At 46.9% G+C, this 19,814-nt stretch overlaps 1 protein-coding gene across 2 annotated transcripts in view; it reads right to left on the bottom strand.

Moving 5' to 3' along the window:
• Positions 1-19,814, bottom strand: part of ripor1 (RHO family interacting cell polarization regulator 1) — a 69,356-nt gene that overhangs the window by 42,710 nt on the left and 6,832 nt on the right. The window contains exon 1 of one of the 2 annotated variants that reach the window (XM_066713544.1): positions 5,205-5,983. The exons of the other annotated variant lie outside the window; for it this stretch is intronic. The gene's annotated coding sequence lies outside the window, so the exon portion shown is untranslated. Of the gene's footprint in view, positions 1-5,204; positions 5,984-19,814 lie in introns of those variants that run through there. 2 annotated transcript variants of the gene reach the window in all.

Below are 19,814 nucleotides of genomic sequence, written 5' to 3'. Positions count from 1 at the left end.
CCTGGGAGCAGGACCCATAGACCTGTTACCCTGTGACTCTGAGGGACAGCAGTGACTGCTGTCCCTCAGAGTCACAGGGTAACAGGTCTGTGGGACAATAGATCATTATCAGCTTCAGACTGGAGGAGACTGTTACACAGGCCCGATTAAGCAGCAAATCAGTTCGCTAAGGGAGCTCAGATCTGCAGGGATATGGGGCAGCCTGTGGCTGTGTAGGAGCACAGCTGGTCCTGGCATAGACTGACTCCGGGGTTTGGGGGGGGGGGGGGTAAAATAAATATACAGGGAAGTATTTGCCAAATGATGTCACCGTGACAGATTCGGGACTGCAGCCCAGCTTTCACACCGGCCAACCACGACTGTACCATCACTGCATGGCACCAGAGGAAGACACGTGAAAGGAGCAGAGACCATGGAGAGGGAGGGAGAGAGTGAGAGAGACAAATAGAAGGCACCTGAGCAAAAGAGAACACGAAAGAGAATACCCTGAGAGACTAACTCCAGTCCAACTGTGGATTCAACACCGAAAGCCACAGGGGTAGGAGTTGTTAAACTGTTAAAGAAGTACAGCCAGACGACAACAACCTAAACAAGCCCCAGGGGCACAGAAAAGACAGGAGAGATTTGCTAACTGCAGTGAAACCAAAGCTACAACATACACACACAAACCGGTGATGTCCTAAATGGCCTAACTGATACCTGTTCCCTAGCATATAAAAGGAGACACAACGTCAAGCATTGCACCACACCTAAGTAAGTGGAAAAACCTTGCAGTGCCTCTGTGTGAAGGATTGGTGGGTGCTGTTGTGGTGTACTTCTACAGCTCTGCAAATACATTTACCATGCAATACCAAAGAAAACAATGCATGATCATTTCCTGGGGGTGTTATTAAGACCCAGCAGCACATTTAACACTGTACAGCAGCTGCAGAAAATAAGTTGGGGGGGGGGGGGGGGATAAAAACATGGGCCACAAACACCCACGTACATAAGTCTGAATCATTAACGTTAACAGATGTCTATGAGTCTGGAACAGCACGATCTACAGACATTTTGAATGAGGGTAGGGGATGTAGAGATGGATGTGCTCTTTTGCACTGATGCCCCAAAAGCCGTCTGCATTAGAAGCAAGAATGTGAAGGCTTGCTTTCGTGGTGAAACATTTCCTGGCCGATTGTTTCCCTTCAGCTTCTCTACAGGTGTGGGACTGGAGACCTGGAGATCACGAGCACTCTTCGTCACAGCAGGCCGGCGCGATCTCGGGGGCAGCACGTTGCAGTCGGGCAACACCCAGACAGCAGTCGGCATCCCAGGTCACCTTTCACTTCACTGTTTAACTTCATATCATCTCGTTATGTTCTACACATTTTGTGTCAAACCACGGAAGACTCTGTAAATATTAATGGTCCCCTGAAATGCAGTTGTGTTTTTGAATGCGAGTCGCCTTGGGAGAAGGACATCAGCTGGATTCATTCAGGAATGAATGACAAAGTGATTGAATACAATCTCAACAGCCTGCAGGAACAGGTTTATTTCCACGCAGAAATAGGAAGTCCTGCTGGGGCCAGGGAAAAGGGATATTTTATTTAAATTGTCCTTTTAACTCTCCGTCCCAGCACAGTTAGAGAGAGGACAGTCTAATCTATTTTTGAACCACTCGGGCAGGGAAATGCCTTTCCTATCAGGAAGGATGGGTGCTGCGTTCTACTGATAGTAGGCTTTATGTATTTATAGCCTTTGTATCTGCTTCCCAGCACAGGCCTTGCTTACAAAACTGATGGGAGGTCATCACTGGGACCGCCGACGCACTATGGACAGCAGAGGCTGGTGGCAGGTTAATCTTGGCAAAAACCTCCATGCAGAACGACACAATGCAAAACAGCCTGCCCAGGTACACATGTTACGCCCTGAAGGCAAGCATTTAATGACACATTTGGCTGAGTGATTAATAAAGCATTTTTCTTTATTAAACCGTGCAGGTTTTGTAGAATACGCATTTACAAAGACTTACTCACAATACACCCCCACTGCCCTACAGCACCTGACACTTATAGCCTCTGGGCTTCTGACACGGCCCCCTAGTCTGTGGCATGAAAATATGAAAGGGGGCGGGGGAGGTCTGGATCAATTCATCCAACCCACAGTACGTCACACACAAACAACAGTGGCAGAGGAAGATAAACTCCTGTACCAAAGCAGGAATAAAATCAATCAATTAAATCAATAAATAAAAACAAACATCAGAAGATGGAGAGCATCAAGCACAGTCTCGAGGCCTCCCTAGAGGTCTGGATTTTAGGAAGTACTGTGCTGAGACAGTGGGGAGATGGCAGTGGACAGTTCTTTTCACCCCTTTCAGTGCAGTACTGGGTGCCTGGGTTCAGAAGTCATCCAGTCCTGGGGAGTATGCTCACAAAGCATGCAAAAACCCAGACAGACAAGTCATCAGTCATCAGGGCGTGCACTCAATGACCCCATTTGTACTGGGCTTTGCAAACTTGGTGGGGGATAAACAAACAACATAAAATAAACTACAAGGAAATTGAAATGAAGCACACACTGGCGCTATGGATTCATGAAACAGACAGCCACGGGGGGGTGCTCAGGGGAGGGTGGGCTCTCAGCTCTCCCTGGACGCGAAAGACAGCACCACACATAAATGCACAAACCTCCCCACGGCCACAGCCCAGCCAGAGACAGAGCTACACTCCCACCCACCCTCACCTCACCTCACCATCACAACCAACAGTGCTCTGGACTGCCCACCGCATACAGCCTCCTTCTGCAGCCACAAAAAGCCTCTTAAACAGTTAATTCCAATAGCCACAAAGCTATGTGCAGTGCTGCTCTTCCGCTAGTATTCTCCTTACGCAACTAGTCTTCTGGCTGTCAGGCCGTCACCCCTAAAACAAATCCTTTCTGGTCATGACAATAGGGCAATTGTAACTGCAAAGATTATTTCAGTAAGCTACATTTCCAAGAAAGTACTCCAGCACTAGGCTAATCCTGCTCACCCCGGCCCTGCTGTCAGCACAGCACAGCACAGGCAGGCTGTGGACACTTGACAGATTTAGGAAGTTGTCGTCTCCTTTTTACAGTAAAGGGCACTGCTCCCTACAGGCAGCAACACCCCCACAACCCCCCCCCCCGCAGTCCTTTAACCCTTTCCACCCTGCAGTTTGCATTTGTCTAATACTACACAATTACTCTGGAGAGCGCCCACAACACACTGAGCAATCCCCACTGAGAGAAAGAAATAAGAGACACACACACTGTAAAGGAATGGCACAGACCTAAGACCTTAATCATGTGGTCCATAGAGGACTGTATGGTGTAAACAAATCTGTTGTCATTGATGTTGACAACCTCCGGCAGGCTTTATGATGAGGACACTGATTAACAGACCCACTCAGGAGAGACTGCTGACCCATCAGTGCCATGGCCCTGGACCTAATTGGTCCCCTACAAGATGAGACGGACTGACGGACTAACAAGGCATTTCTGAGGCAATAGCAGTCCTAAGACCCAGCCCACACAAAAGGATCAGGAGCTTTCTGCCCAGGTGACCCTGCTGTGCAGCTCTGTGTAGTGTAGTATTGGCTAATGTATTTTAGTATAGTGCAGTGAAATGTGTTGTAGTATAGTGCATTGTAGCATAGTATAGTATAATAGTGTAGGATAATATATTGCAGTATAGTAAAGTAGAACAAGGCTGCTTCTCTGTTATTAACCCAGTAACCCCAGCTCTAGGATGCCACGACGCTCTGTGGAATTGATAAGTGAAAGCAGTTTACATCTGTCAGGAAAGGGGACAGAGAGAGTGCTTAACTCCTCATCCTGGCAGATTAAAACACATCGTGTGAAAATGTGAATCAATTTAATCTGACAGTCAGCCTATTAAGATTGCCTCCCCCCCCAGCACAGTAAAATCACATTTATCAAACATCACATCTAAGCAGCAAGGTGTATTGTATTAGCCAACACTGATTTCCAATAACCCCCAGCCCGAGTATCATAGATATAGATTTGTGTTCTTAAGTTATAATGTAATTGTAACTATCTCCTCTTTAGCTATTGTTAATTATTCACAGGCCTCATAATGGACATGCCAATGGGGCTGCAATCGCAGATCTGTTCTGCATCAATTCCAGGGTACTTTTAGTGCATCCTCAGGAACGGGGTGATACATAATTCAGCACTCACATTAGTTATATAACCAGTGATTTTGCTTTGCTACCTTCTACCCAAACTGGGAAGAAAAATAATATTTCTATCAGCACAAGATCAAACCTCTCTTAGCACACAGCCGCCTACGCAACTGCAGGAAGAGCGCTGGCATCCAAAAGCTCCTGCATGGTGCTCTCCTCTGCTAAGTGTACAAAGAATAACAGACTTGTTCCCCCTTAAACACACATCCCTGAGCATTACTATAAATGGAAGGGCTGCTCCTCAAAAGGATGTGGATCCTCAGGAGAGCCCTGCGGGATCAAGGGTACAATCACGCCTCCTCCAGGGTCCCATACACTCCTGCCCACTCTCGCACCTACAACACCAAGTGCTACCTTCCCCTAGACGGGTCATAGAGGTCAACAGTGGGATTAGACGGGGAATGGACTATTTTCTACGGTCTAGGTGATGAAGCCTATTTGGATTAAGAGAGGAACGTTAACCCCCCATACACACACACACACACATATGCATATAAGCAATGCCTATGACGACTGTAGCAATACACAGGATCTGTCCCACGCCCCATATCCATATGCATGTTTATTATTCAGTATTTCCGTCTTGCTTTGTGTCCAAACGCGAGAGGGGGTGATGGTCCGCACGCCGACATGTCAGCGTTTGCAGACCTTCACTGCATATTCATACCCAGCGGACAAGACCCCCTTTGTCATGTCAGACGCCACTTTCCCTTTCAAGCGCAGACCCCCCACCCCCGCCTAAAGTCCGCCGTCCTGTCCCCGCTGTCAGACTGCCCCGGCCGCCGGTGCGACCCCCGCACTCGCTGCTGCGTCCGTTTCCGTTATCATTGGCCGCGTTGGTCTGTGTTGCTGTCGTAACTGCAGTCTGGCAGCTCCGCGGGCCCGGTAGAAACCCACCCGAAACGGAGCGCTCAGCTCGGCTACACAAAAAAGGAGGAGATGCACCAAACACGGCGTGCAGAAAAGGGGGTGACATAGTGAAGCTCTCATACATACATGTCTGCCGCCTGGGTCTGGGTCTGCGATCCCGCCGACTGGTGCTGTTCGGTCACTTGAAGCGACGAGAGACAAATCAAATGAAAACACGGATTTTCCGTCCCGACCTCCAGCAGATGCGCCCACAGCCGCCGCTCCAGCGCGCCCCGGTGTCACTTTTCTTTTCTTTTCTTTTCTTTTCTTCTTTCTTTCCACGGCTTAAACTCGGCGCAGGCACTGGTTTGTTTTTGAGGGGGAGGGAGAGCAGGGCAGGGAAGCGGGGCGGCAGGAAGGAGGAGAGGAGAATAGGAAAGCGCATGAAAGTGCAAACGGAAGATACAAGCTGGCCGGATCCATGTCGCTTTATCGCCCCGCCGGGGAGGGAAACGGGCAGCTGAGCCGGCAGCGCATAATCCACAGGCAGAAACCAGCGACTGCCTCTCGGTGTCCTGTCCTGTCCTGTCCTGTCCTGTCTCCGTGGACCAAGACTGAGCGTGTGTGTGTCTCTGTCTGTCTCTCTCTCTCTCACACACGTGTATCCACAACCTGCAACTAACGCCGAGCCGAGCCGAGCCGAGCCGAGCCGAGCCCCACACCGAATGGCAGCGGTGCCGGATACAGCGCCGAGACAGATAGAGGAGAGGAGAGGAGAGGAGAGGAGAGGGGGAGGGACTGAGCGGCTCTTCTGCTCGCTAGACTTTAGGGACTCGCCTCTCGTCTCTTGCTTGTTGTAAAAGGAGCAGATCCGTTTTTCGTTGGGGGGGCTGTTGTAAGATAAGCACTGGCTAACTTTGCACCCTGTTCATTTGCATTCTTTTGGAAGAAACTGCATACCGTCCAGGTTGCAAATGCACCACTTAAGTTCAGGCGTATCTGTTTCAAATCTACATTCAAAATACAACCAGTACTCTTTACATAGCTGTTTTTAAACGCAAAACTGGTTCTCATTCAAATGTTTGACTATTACATGTAGTAACGATTGTGAACAACACAATACTGTCATGTATCGTTTTTACAGTGCCTATTCACACTAAATATGAAACCACCACCTTATCTGACTAGGCTAGTGTGCAGTAGAGATGTTAGTTGGAACTATCTTTAAACAAATCCCAAAGATGTATTGTCTGGTCAATATTAGCCTACCAGCTCCAGAACCATCTCCATCCGAATCTAAACCAACAAAAATCCTTTTCAATAATGTGCATCGGTGGGGAGCACGCAGGGCAAATCAAATCAGCCCAGGTTTTCTGTAGAATAGGGGAGCAGGTGTTTGATCATTTACATGTAGAAACAGAGAGGTGGAGATTTACTCAGTGTGTTGGGCATCAGACAACACACAGTGATGAAATTAGCACAAATTAACACAACAACAAACAAATACAAAACAATACCCTAACACACAAACAGGAATATCACGATCAGTGCTCACGGGTCGCACACAGAGCCCTGTCACTCCCCAGTCTCTGTCCAATCTGCACGTCATTGCATTTCTACAAGCACATCCTGGACAACAAAAAATACAATAAAATGATACCTCACTCTTGAAATTAATCACAGCTTTACCCCAGAAAAGTAACCCAATCCCAGCCTTTTTGTCCCATTATAATATTCTGATCTGAAATGTTAGTGGTGCCCCGGATCACTGAAACTGATCTCAGGGTGGCTAGTTGGCATGCATGTTCTCATCGCCTCCCCACAGGAATTACATAACGCTGCTTCTCACTTTACCACCGCCAACTCTTCTGCAGGAGGCAGCACGGCGCGCTGATCTATCCTCAGTCATCAGCCTGGCAGCAGCATCTAAAATCACGGCCCGCATTGGTGCGCATCTCCGCGTGTCCAGAGGAGGGCTGTTCTGTTTCAGCAGGCCGGGAGGTCGCGTTACCCACTCCACTCATGATAAATGTGGCACAACAGGGGCTCCCCACACAGGAGGAAGCCGGGATGCAGCCACGAGAATTATTTTGACTCTCAGGGGGGCCAGTGTGTTACTGCATACCTGGGTGAACAAGCAATATTTCTTGGTCTGTGTGAAACGGCTTGTGCATTAAAAATAATAACACCAGGCAGGCAGGATCCATCCATTCAGCATTCTGGAGGTGCTGGGCAAACAACTGGGAAGTGCATGAGGCTGTATGTCACAATGTGCAACTAACAGGCCGCTGCTGGCTGTAATCACACTGGGAGGAGTGGGCGGCCGTTGTACCTAAATGGAGTTTGATGTTACCACAAAGCTTTATCACCCCATCCAGGTGTACAACATGGAGCACTCCACAATAATGGGTCTGTTATCTGTGCAACACTGCAGTGACCACAGAGGACTCCAAAATTAGCATGGGGGGGCAGAGAGCTATTATTTTAAGATAGTCGGGGACAAGTATGTGCTTGAACGAAACATATTAACCAAAGGAGGCCATGCTGATTCCATGTTTTATAAAAGTGCAATGGTACTTTGAACTTGAATTCACAGCACATTAAGATTCAAGGATCAGTGAGGTGGAACCATGTGATTTCCAGTGCTTCTACTTTCAATTCCTCTTCTTTTTTTTTAGTTTGTTTTGCTTTTAAAGGAACAAACATTGGTAAAGGAGGACGGGCTTGGGCCACATACTGGGCAGCACGTGAAGTTCCCCTTAAAGGAGAAAGTCACACTGACATACCTGAAATCGGATCAATCCATTCTGGTGAGATTTACACAGGGACATTAAGTTTAAAACCCGAGGAACAAGAAGGTCTATGGAACCGCCAGATTCCCAGGATCGTGCCTGTTGCACAGGATGCAGGGCTGGAGTTCTTGCTCAGAGCTCAGTTTTTAGGCATCACTCCAGTTCCCTGACAAATTCTGTAAAGAGGAACACGACTAGAACCGAGAGGGACAGCCAATGTTAGCTCAGTGAGTCACAGGGCTGGTGGCAGCTTCCTCTTTGCCGCAGGGCTGGACTGCACTGGAGAGGCTTTTCCACGAAGTCAGTCAAGCAAATATCCTCCCCTGCCACAAGGACACAGCAGATCTCAGAGCTGATCTGTGAATCACATGCCACAGTTTCCCAGCGCTCCACGGAAAGCAGAAAGTGGTCACGGTGCTCTGTGATGGGCTGTGCTCCTGGCCCCAGTCTATATGGAGACAAATAGCGAGAGAAAGATAGAGAGAGAGAGAGAGCAAGAGGATAAAGGAGCTGCACAGGCCCAGGGAGCCAGAGACTAACTGTCCTTATGTGCAGAGGACATGGGGCCCCAGGTCCCATGATGATGTTTCTCTGACATGGGAAAGCCTTTTGCAACTTACTGTCCTTTCACCGTGCTAAAGTTTCAGACATCGCAGAGCAGGTGTGAACTGTTCCTCCACATACCTTTCTCTTTCTTTAACTTACACACACAGACATGCAAATAACAAGCGTGATCTCCACCACCTGTGTGACTTTCAGTTTCACTTGACCTGATTAGCAGACTTGGCTTGCTAAATTATGTGAGGGACTGGATACAAAAAAAAAAAAAAACGGCAACAGCGGCATATTGGGCCCGTTAGAATTCCCCCCTCGCCTGCAGATCTCTGGTCATACGAGCCCCCGTGTGCTGCCCTGTATTGATTGTTCATTTGATACCGGTGTTGCCCAGGGAGTAGCCTCGGCCCCACTGTCATCATTCCAGCGGGGAGGAGGAGGAGAGAGGTCAGGGGGGCAGCGGGGCTGTTAATAGAAGTGCTGTCCTATCCTCCTGCCGGCCTGTACACCGGGGTTGTGCAAATTTTGCCACGGAGGTTACAGCCTCCCAGGTGCTCGTGCTTCCTCTAGGAATGAGCCGTGACCTCTCTTACTCCGGGATGTCCGGAGAGACCTCCTCACTGGAGCCGACAGTGAGAACTCAACACTGCCTGTGTGTCTCCACAGAGAGAGGCCTGTCAGGTTTCCAATACGGCCCTGTCTGAACACTGGCCTGGTACTCAGGAGCGGGCAGGTAATCAATAACCTGGGAGAGCTGCTTTATTGCGGCAGCTCGGCCCCCAAATGTAGGAATTTCTGCTCGCGGCCACACAACCTAAACACAAAAGGCAGCTGCACTATTCAGTAGCCACAAAGATGTCCCCCAAAAATCGTTTGAGTGAGTAGAAAATGTGTGGTGGCACCCCTTGCGTATCATTCTGTAGTCTTTCATGGTCTTGCTTTTATTTTAGGGGTAACACTCACCATTTCCTCCGATCCCCTGTACGCAGCCAGCTGAGGGCGCCACTGTGCCCTCCCACTAAAGCTCTCTGTTCCACGGACAAAGGGCGACCGGAGCAGAAATCAGATGCGTGAATAATATATATTACATCTGTCCCAGGAAAGTTGAAGGGTTAAAAAAAAAAAAATTAATAAATAAACAGGCTGACTCTGGGGATCAGTCCTCTCCTGTCGCTCCCTGCAGCCAGCAGCCAGTGGAGGGGAGCCGCGGTCCTCTGACCTGCGCAGCTGCAGCGCTGTGTGGGAGTCTGTGCGGCCGAGCAAGGAGAAGAAGTGACCCCCCCCTCTGCTCGCCCCTAAATGGATCCCTGTTCTCCCAGCCACCAGCTCCCATCCAGTCACCAGCACAGCCTGACAAAGAGCCCACGAGCTCTGGGAGCAGCGGGAAAAGATGAATGGCTCTTTCTCTTTCCCTGGCGGGGCTGGTAACCCTGGCAACTGGGTGGTGAGTCCTCCGGGTGATGTCATCTAGTTCTCATCACCATGGGGGGGATGGAGGGGATGGGGGGAATGGGGGGATGGGGGGCTGCAGTCACCTGTCTGTGTGGGATAGGCATGACATGACACTGGGCGCTCGGCTGCCTTGTTCATCACAGTTGGGCCCCTGAACGCACTGCAGCTTCATTGGTTTGTCTGCAATCAATACCCATTCATTATGGATCTCTTTAACTGGCATCTAATTCCATCTACAGCGGAGCCCAGAGGTTTCTCTGACTTGGGAGAGCCAAGCTGGGATAAATTCATAGCATTTTATGACATTATTATGAAAATACAAAAGTGTGGAAAGATCATAAAAAGTATTATTATTTAAAGAGAAGAAATGAACAAATTATGGATTTACTGATGCCAGGAGGAGATTTTCACAAGAAAGAAATCAGTCCCCCCTCACCACGCACGCACACGCACACACGCACGGTACCTGGTGAGATCACTGCTGTCACCTCCTACTTTAGAAGGCAAGAGTTATAGAAATACATGCGTTCACATCCTCCCGCTCCCTGCCTGGCCAGACCTGCAGGAAACCTTAAGAAAGATGCCTAAAACAGTACAGGAAACAGTAAGAAACTCTGACATTACCCAAAACAAAAATCCCTAGAGCAACTCATTGATGGCAATAGTTAAACAGTTTGCTTTTTGGATAAGTATGCATTGTACATATGCAATATGTACACTCTGTGAACATAAATATATAGATACACACAGGCATCCTGCAGTCATTATTTACACACAAACCCCTGCTGCAGAGGCAGGCCAGGGCATTAGTTGCTCAATGTTTTCTTCCCGTCTTCTGCAGCTGCACACCGCAGGCACCGGTCCAGGTTCAACCTCACGGCGCTCCCTGACCTCTGTGCCCACTTGCGAATGATCCTACCCCTAATCCCCGTCCAATTTCCCTGAGCCCAGCAGCAAGTGCCATAGCCTACAGTAGCCTACTACAGTGCAGTGCAGTGTGACTCAGAAGGCAACAAATATATTATATTACAGGAGTTAATATTTGTCTACATGACGTCCCCGGACCATTAAGTCACAGCCTGTTTATTTGTATCCTTCCAGCTAACAGCTTCCAAGAGAGTGAATGTGAACACAGAAACACATGACCAGCCCAGCCCTGTGTGCCGCTGCACACCATTTACTCTTTGCCTGTGGGTGGGCCAAGGAAACAGGGAGAGATTAAGAAGACATTCTTCATCTGCATACCAGAGTCAAACTGGAATATGTATGATGTCATGTACAACCCAACTGTTCATTAGATCAGTACATCCTAGGATACATACATACAGACATACATACATAAGCAATACCGTACCTAAACAACAGACCTCGCTCTCAGCCCACACACGGCCAGGGATGGCAGTGAGCCCCTCAGACACTGGAAACTGGACAGCAGCTACAGGGATCTGCTCCAGAGGGGACCTTTGTCCAGAGGAGGCTGCCCTGGTTAAAATGACAGTTCTGTACTGTGGCAGGGCATGGGACCAACACGGCCCAGTGTGGCAAAGCACACTGGGATAGATGTAAGGCCTGGAAAGTTACAGTAGGGCTGAAACTCTGAAGCAAATGAAGTCAGTGCTTAAAGGGGAAAATTAATTACTGTTCACATTTAGTACCCCCAATGCAGTACAATAAGGGAAGCTGGGATTACCACTTGCTCTCTAAGAGCTGCTCCCCGTGTCCAAAGGAAGTGGAAGCCAAGAAAATTATTCAGGAAGAAAGTCATCATCAAGGCCTGGGGCAGGAAATTAAATTCACTCTCAGGGTCCTGGCAAGAGCACACAGCTCTCTTACGGGCGTCTTATATTATTGCCTGTCTTTCTGGATTGATTATCTGGGACCAGCCACAACAGCACATCTACATACAGACACACACACTCAAACACACTCACACACGCATACATACACAAACACAAACATACGAACACACTTAAACACATACACAGACAAGCACACACACACACACATTCACACACAAAACAACAATATCCAGACCTTATTTAGCCATTCCTGGGTGTCTGTCAGTGTGAGAGTGGTATAGGCCATGAACACAGACAGTTTGCCACAACAGGACCATGTATATCAGTCTGTGTGATTTGTTTCCTAAAGACACACATCGCCCCACAGTCCAGCGTCCTGCTGTCTTCGTCAGATACCTTTTAAGGATCGCGTCGCCAGCTTGTCACAGGGAAGCTCAGTTTGTACTGAAATTAGATTTTACACTCCAGTAAATCTTCCTTCCACTGAACGTTTTTGGCTCATCAGCGATTATGTAGTCTTGGGTTTTTCTCCATTTGGGCACAGTCGAAAAAAAAAAAGGAAGAAAAATCGATGCTGTTGCTCATTAAACCTTTTTTTTGCAGTTCCTGCTATCCACTTTCTCTGCAATTTAGAGGCAACGGTAAAAAAATCTACTGGCATGGAGAAATGTACTGCACAGTTCTCTCAAGGGCACTCCTAGGTTAAATAAATAAGTAACATATGAAAACAAATAAATGTTCACCAGAAGAGAACTTGTTTGCCTTGTCTTTTCCCTGTTTATTGAAAATTATGGAGGTTGTTTTAAAACGGCTCTAGTGTAGGCTGAAATCACACTGTTGGCCGGCCCAAAGCCTGAGCTGTAGTCTCAGTGCAATCAGAAATCTGTACTTAAACGCAGTAAAGAGACTGTGAGACTGTGAGGGCTGGTACTAGATTGGCAGATGGAAAGAGGGAAAGGGAAAGTTTCCTGACCAGCTGACCTGGTTAAAAGCACAGTTGTATTTTCCTATACTAGTTATTACACACAGAATAAATCCCTCCACACACACACACACATATGTAATTAGCCATGAGAGAAATTGGTAGGTAATAAGGAAAAAGCATAAAAATTGCATAGAAATCTGATCCTATGTCATGACTCGTGTATGGCTTCACACACGTGCTCACCCTGAGAAGTACAGAGGATTTCTGGAAACTTCTTAGCCTCCTGAACACAATGTCCTCAGGCTAATTTAACTTTAATCCAGACAAGCCTGCTGATTTTTCCAGAAAGATGCTTGAAATAATTCTTGCACGAATGGCACTGGCAAGCTGGCTGTCCACTCCCCACTGCGGATCCTAACCTTTCCCGTTGGTCTTGTGGCTCACCAGGCTGATAATTAAAGGGGATCCTAAAAGCTGATTAAACTGTGGAGCAAAACCGCACTGTCCTGAGACCTGGTACACGCACTGGTACATTCACGTTTGTTTGTTTTTCCCCACCAATGCGCTGAATAACATACCAATGAAAGTTAAAATGAAGGAAGTGAAAGCGCATAGAGCCTGGTGTGAAGATGCTGTGTGGGAGGCAGTTACTGCATCATCACCATTTCATTACTCATCTGTTGATCCATTGTTTCAGAGAAAGTGTTGGCAGTTACGAGCTGGTGTAAAACCCATAACGGATGCAGGCTGTTGTCAGGAGACTCCCGGCACTATTTAGGTATGCGGTGATCTAAAGGTGGAAGGGTCGGAAGCAAGCGAGAGGAGCTGCAGCCCTGTGAGATCCAGGGGCCTCCTGTGGTGCTGGTTAGATAGCTTCGGGGGCCTGAGGATCCATAAACTCTTCAAACACAAACGTGGACACTTCCGGGCTGGATCACAGGAGCTCAGCCTTCAGTATCGCATGTCTCATTTGAGCTCCCCCTCCTGAAGATGGTAAATGGTTACAGAGGCTGCCAGCAGGGGCCGGACAGAGCAGTCTGGATCTTCCTCTCCCACAAGGGGCCGCAGTGCTTGGACAGCACAGAGAGCAGACACACAACACTCGTGCCCAAAGACACACAAAAAGGCACCAGCACACAGACGGAGGGACGCACTCTTGTATATGGGGGCATGGAAAGAGACACAAGCACCCAGACAGACGACACACCTGCATAAATAAATATATGACAGCCACTACCACACTAAGAAACACACGTATACCTAGACAAACAGACACACACACACACACACACACACACATGCCACATATGGAAGAAATTAATGTCCCTCAGGAGGGGTCAACCCGGGATCTCACTTCATCATTTTTAAATTACAGAGTATCAAAGCGCTGGCTGGAGGCTTGGGCTCAGCACAGATAGAGAAGACAACAACCACAACAACAAAAAGAAGTTACCGTCTTTGAAAAGCAACTATAAAAAGCCTGTCAGCATGCACTGTACCTCGCTCGTCAGGCCCTGGGACAGGCACTGGAGGGGTGCGTGCGATTCAGAGCGCTCTGCTTCCACACATGGCGAAATGAGGCAGCAGGATGGGGGAGAGGGAGAGAGAGAGTGGGAGGGAGAGAGAGAGCTCATCTGGCCACTCACACTCTCCCACACGGGCCGCCCTGCGCCTCCTCCCCCGCCTTACATGAAGATGTGAAAAATCAGGAATTAAATAAATAAATAAGTAAACGAAACACCGCCAACGCTTTTGGATCTTTTCCCTTGTTCATCACCTCCTTCTGCCAGAGAACTCATCTCCACTGAGCGGACCTGGACTGGCTTCATTTAGCGAAGGCAGGTGTGTGAGCTGAGGATGGCTGCATAAGGGTGTCTCCTAAGAAATAAATAATAATAACCCTAAAGTAACCAGGAGTGCATTATCCCCACTGCATTCTCATCACCCTTGAGGGTGTCTGCCTCACAGCCCCGGACAGCAGCCCCTGGTCTCTTCGGAAAAACAAGCATGAACACCTGAGAAGCCGCCTTGTTTGTGTTTCAAATCCACGGATCGATTGCAAGGGCAGAAGTAATTAAAAGTCACCGGAGGCCTCCCATCTAAAGGAACTAAAGGGTTTAGGATGTCTGTCTGTTTCAGGGAGTGCACAGAGTGAGAGAGAGACTGGGCTGCAGTTCAGTCAGGGCTCCTCTCTGGCTCTGCTTGGAGTGATAGCCAGTTGTGAACTGCACCTCTTTTACTGGTTTTGTTTTTTTATTTCCCTTTTCCACAATGGAAAACTGTCATTATCTGCTTTAAAAAAGTCAGTGCTAATTGCCACACTTGAGGAGAGGGAGGAGGGGAAAGGAGGGGACAGCTGAAAACTTGCACCATGTGCTCTGACAACTTCAACCAATGCAAATCACTCTCTACCCACTTCCTGTCACAATCATCCTCTGCAGCCTGCTGCGGCTGGCCTGCTGTTAATTTCTAGCGAGATAGTCTCTCGAGGTACTGCAGCACATGGAGACCTCGGTTTTATGGTAAAACAACCAAACCACATCACTTTGCTATTTCAGCATCTGATTGGTCTTGCACATCACTTGCTGGAGTGTAACACTACAGATAGAGCTGAGGCTCCTCTATACACTACAGGATGCATGTCAGACTACAGGCCCGAGGAGTGCAGGATTCTGGGACTGCAAGTCACAGTCGTACAGCAGTCAGAGGAAGGAGAAAACCACTGTTACAGAAAACGTTTATCATGCACAATGCTCACCACACTGTCACTCCCCAGCCTACTAAAGTGCTTCTTCCATCTCAGCCCTGCGCTTAAAGACACAGAAGCCTCCTTTGTAGCCGACCCAAGCAAAGGGCAGCTGGGGATTCACTGAGGCTGAGCAGCTCTGTGGGAATGAGAGGCTCCTGGGGCACAGCTGACCAGGCCGCTGGGACTCACAGTGCCTCGAGCCACAGCAGGCCAATGTGCTGGGAGTCACTCACAGTTAGCAGATCTTACTGATGGGAAACAAATACAGCCAGCCAGGCACAGATACTGCTCGTTATTGTCTCTCACACAAGACTCCTGGAGCCGAGCCATCACCCCTCCCTCCCTCTCCCTTTCTCTATTTCTCTCTCTCTGGGACTCAATGCATCCTGCACTGTGTGACTTCCTCTGTGGACACTGAGCCCAGGACACACTTTTCCTGCAGCACAAGGCAGGCCAGCTCTCACCCCCACCCGCCTGCCTGTCTCTCTGGGCAATTTAATGAACTACCCTGAGAAGGGAAGCTGGCCAATGTGAGCCAACAGCACTGTCACTGACTCGTGGGCGAAAGATCAGCTCTCGGTGGAGAGAAGCAACAAAACAGGTGAAGGTGGAGGTGCATGGCAGCATCAAACGCTAGCGATGAACCTCACAGGCCTGCTAAGCCCTCAGGAGCTACATGTCACCAATATGGGTTCAGTTCTCTGGGACAAATACCTTTTTCGCTTTTGATGTGTAATTTCACAACCTTTGCCATTTGTTATGCCTCAACAATGTCACAGATAATAGCAGAACATTCACATATACATATAGACAGACAGACAGACAGACAGTTACTCCAGCCTGATATCTTCCTGCAGCTTCCTGGTGACCAGACACACCTGTCTCAGCATGCCCCCCTCCCACACACACCAGGCTGAATGAACTTCAAGCCACATCACAATAAACAACTGCCTCCCCCAGCAGCCCAGCCCCCCAAACACAAATAAAGAGCTCTGACGCACTGTACACGCTGGGTCGCGGCCCTACGGCTCCTGCTGTAATTTGATAATTACATCCATCCCTGTGAAAGAAATGGGAGAGACTCGCAGCAGGAGCCCAGCCAGCGCAGCTACGCACACAGAGAGGCCTGCGCTGGATCATTTATTCATTTTACTCTTTGTTTGTTTCTTGTTTTTTCCCCCTCCCAATTTTCCTTTTGTGAGTTTAAATGTTTTATATATATATATATATATACACACACACACACACACACACACACACACACACACACACACACACATATGTATATATATATTTCAAGTTTGTAAATAATCTTTACAAATCTTTTCCAGTTCAACTGACTAACTTTGTAACTACCCAAATAAATACATTTTTTTTAAATTATTATTCTAACACAATAACAACAAATAGACTAATGAACTAAACAGGCCCCATTTCAATAGATAAGAAACAAAAGCAAAGTGCCCAACATTGTGTTTTTCCTTGAGACACACCGCCATCCAGTGAACAAACCCACACACTGCAACCAGGCTGTGAAAAGCAAGTCCTCTATCTTAAAAATGCAACAGAAAAAAGGTCAAATGTTTAATTTAAGCGCTGTTTTGGGCACTCAGTTCAAAATTCCTGCACTTTTCGCATCCTCTAAAAAGTTAATTCAGTTACTCCAAGTTCACTAAATATACAGCCAAGCGTAGGTTAATAATAGTGTAATTTTACTACCTACCTACATTTTTCAAATAGCATTGAGTTAATATAAGCAGATTTTAAAACACTGTATACAGACAATTTTAAATAATAATAATAATAATAATAATTATTATTATTATTATTATTATTATTATGTGAAGTAAAGTAAGTATATCCTATATAATAATAATAACTGATCACACGGTACAAACTATCCCAATAGTAATTAAGCCGCTTCTAAATCATAACCCATTTTATATGCAAATATGAGCCCAAAATGGAAAAAAAAATACAAAATATAGTGCAGGGCAGACACATAATGCCATCCAGGAACAGAAAATGCCATTTGACTAACAAGATTAATATCTGACCAAAACTTTCATATGCAACCATAAAATGACAGATAAAACCAAAAAGTGTAATAAGAGACCAAAACATTTTATATGTGACCAAAAAAAGTATCCTGCGGGAATAAAATATGAGACTAGAGTTTCATACCCGAGCAAAAAAAATCATAAGGGAGCAAAAAATATAATACAGGAGCATATAATAGATTAATTAGCAGTAAATATACAGGAAAATTAGATATACTTCGACCTTGTGTTCCTGATTACAACATTGTCAGAGGCAGTTGTTAACCCCTGGAACAGGTCTATTGCTAAAACCAAAACACATAAATCAGGTTAAAGAGTATTAATATATGCATCGGTGACAGTGTTATCACTCGATTTGTCTGTCAGAGGCCTATGACATGCAGGGACACTAAGAAATAGTGTGCTTCACCTTTCATCTAAATCTAAAGGAAGGGCACATATTCGAAACGTGTACGTTCTTACTGCTGATTGGCTATGCGAATGAGTGATTCACTGCTGATTGGTCTTTGAATGTGTTGCATCAAAACCTCTGCATCCAGATGTATTTTGACACTGTCAAGTTGCGTTCACACCAAACATGTTCAAATCAGTCGAACACAAAAATGCCTGGCCTCTTGTGTTAATACAGGAGAATTCAAGACCATAGACGACACATACAGACCAATACAAACACATATAAATCACGCATATAATTAAATCATTATAAATCAAATGTCATCAATAATAATAATAATAATAATAATAATAATAATAATAATAATATATAATATATATACACCGATCAGCCATACCATTATAACCACTGACAGGTGAAGTGAATAACACTGATAATCTCGATATCATGGCACCTGTCAGTGGGTGGGATATATTAGGCAGCAAGTGAACATTTTGTCCTCAAAGTTGATGTGTTAGAATCAGGAAAAATGGGCAGCGTAAGGATCTGAGCGACTCTGACAAGGGCCAAATTGTGATGGCTAGACGACTGGGTCAGAGCATCTCCAAAACTGCAGCTCTTGTGGGGTGTTCCTGGTCTGCAGTGGTCAGTACCTATCAAAAGTGGTCCAAGGAAGGAAAAGCGGTGAACCGGCGACAGGGTCATGGGCGGCCAAGGCTCATTGATACACGTGGGGAGCGAAGGCTGGCCTGTGTGGTCCGATCCAACAGACGAGCTACTGTAGCTCAAATTGCTGAAAAGTGAATGCTGGTTCTGATAGAAAGGTGTCAGAACACACAGTGCGTCGCAGTTGGTTGCGTATGGGGCTGCGTAGTCACAGACCAGTCAGGGTGCCCATGCTGACCCCTGTCCACTGCCGAAAGCGCCTACAATGGGCAAGTGAGCATCAGAACTGAGCACGGAGCAATGGAAGAAGGTGGCCTGGTCTGATGAATCATGAGTTCAAGGTGTTGACTTGGCCTCCAAATTCCCCAGATCTCAATCCAATCGAGCATCTGTGGGATGTGCTGGACAAACAAGTCCGATCCATGGAGGCCCCACCTTGCAACTTACAGGACTTAAAGGATCTGCTGCTAACGTCTTGGTGCCAGATACCACAGCACGCCTTCAGAGGTCTAGTGGAGTCCATGCCTCGACGGGTCAGGGCTGGTTTGGACCTACACAATATTAGGAAGGTGGTCATAATGTTATGGCTGATCGGTGTATAGGTGTTATTATTTGTACACTTTGTTGTAGCTTTCAGATGCAATAAACAAAAGAAGACTGAAGTGCAGAGCTTGTGAGTTTTCTCTTAAACAATAATGAAAGAGTGCTCCGACACTGAGGAGAGCCAGACTGACATTTCTCTTCCTCTCCATTAGAAGAGGAGTATGATTATTAGTATCAACAATATTAATGACAAAAAAAAGATTTACTCATACTAGGGAATGGACAGAAGTACTGTAATGATGACCGTTATATCATTATATTTGAACGTTAATGCATCTGCTTTAAATACATCTGAGTAAATCCTCACTGCTGATTGGCTATTGGCCATAAAACATCTTAACATTCTTAACGTATTCTTAACATTCAAACATTATTTTCATTTTAGTATTAATAATGATTAATCATATCTAGTATGACCAGCAACATACTAGGTATCATGATGAGTCACTGTACTAAGTTTGGTATGTGTAGCGCACAAACTGTAGGAGGTGGGGGATTGTCCAAACGGGATAATAATAATAAAAATAAAGATCCTGCAAGAAAACAAGGCTGCATCTTCTCACATGCAGACAAATAAAACAACGTGGTCGTCTGTGGGCAGCTCAAATAAATGTTATAGTCGCCCAAACATTAAAATAGTCACCATGGAGACTAAAACGGTCGCCACTTCGAGCACTGTAACCTCTAATCCACTTGGCGCAATTCCATACATTGACACACACACTCACACACAGCACACACACAGAGGCCCTCTGTGCTGGA

The sequence above is a fragment of the Amia ocellicauda genome, chromosome 9, assembly GCF_036373705.1.
Source record: "Amia ocellicauda isolate fAmiCal2 chromosome 9, fAmiCal2.hap1, whole genome shotgun sequence".
Classification (NCBI taxonomy): Eukaryota; Metazoa; Chordata; class Actinopteri; order Amiiformes; family Amiidae; genus Amia; species Amia ocellicauda.
The sequence above is the reverse complement of the archived record's forward strand: the minus strand, read 5'-3'. Positions and strand labels throughout refer to the sequence as shown.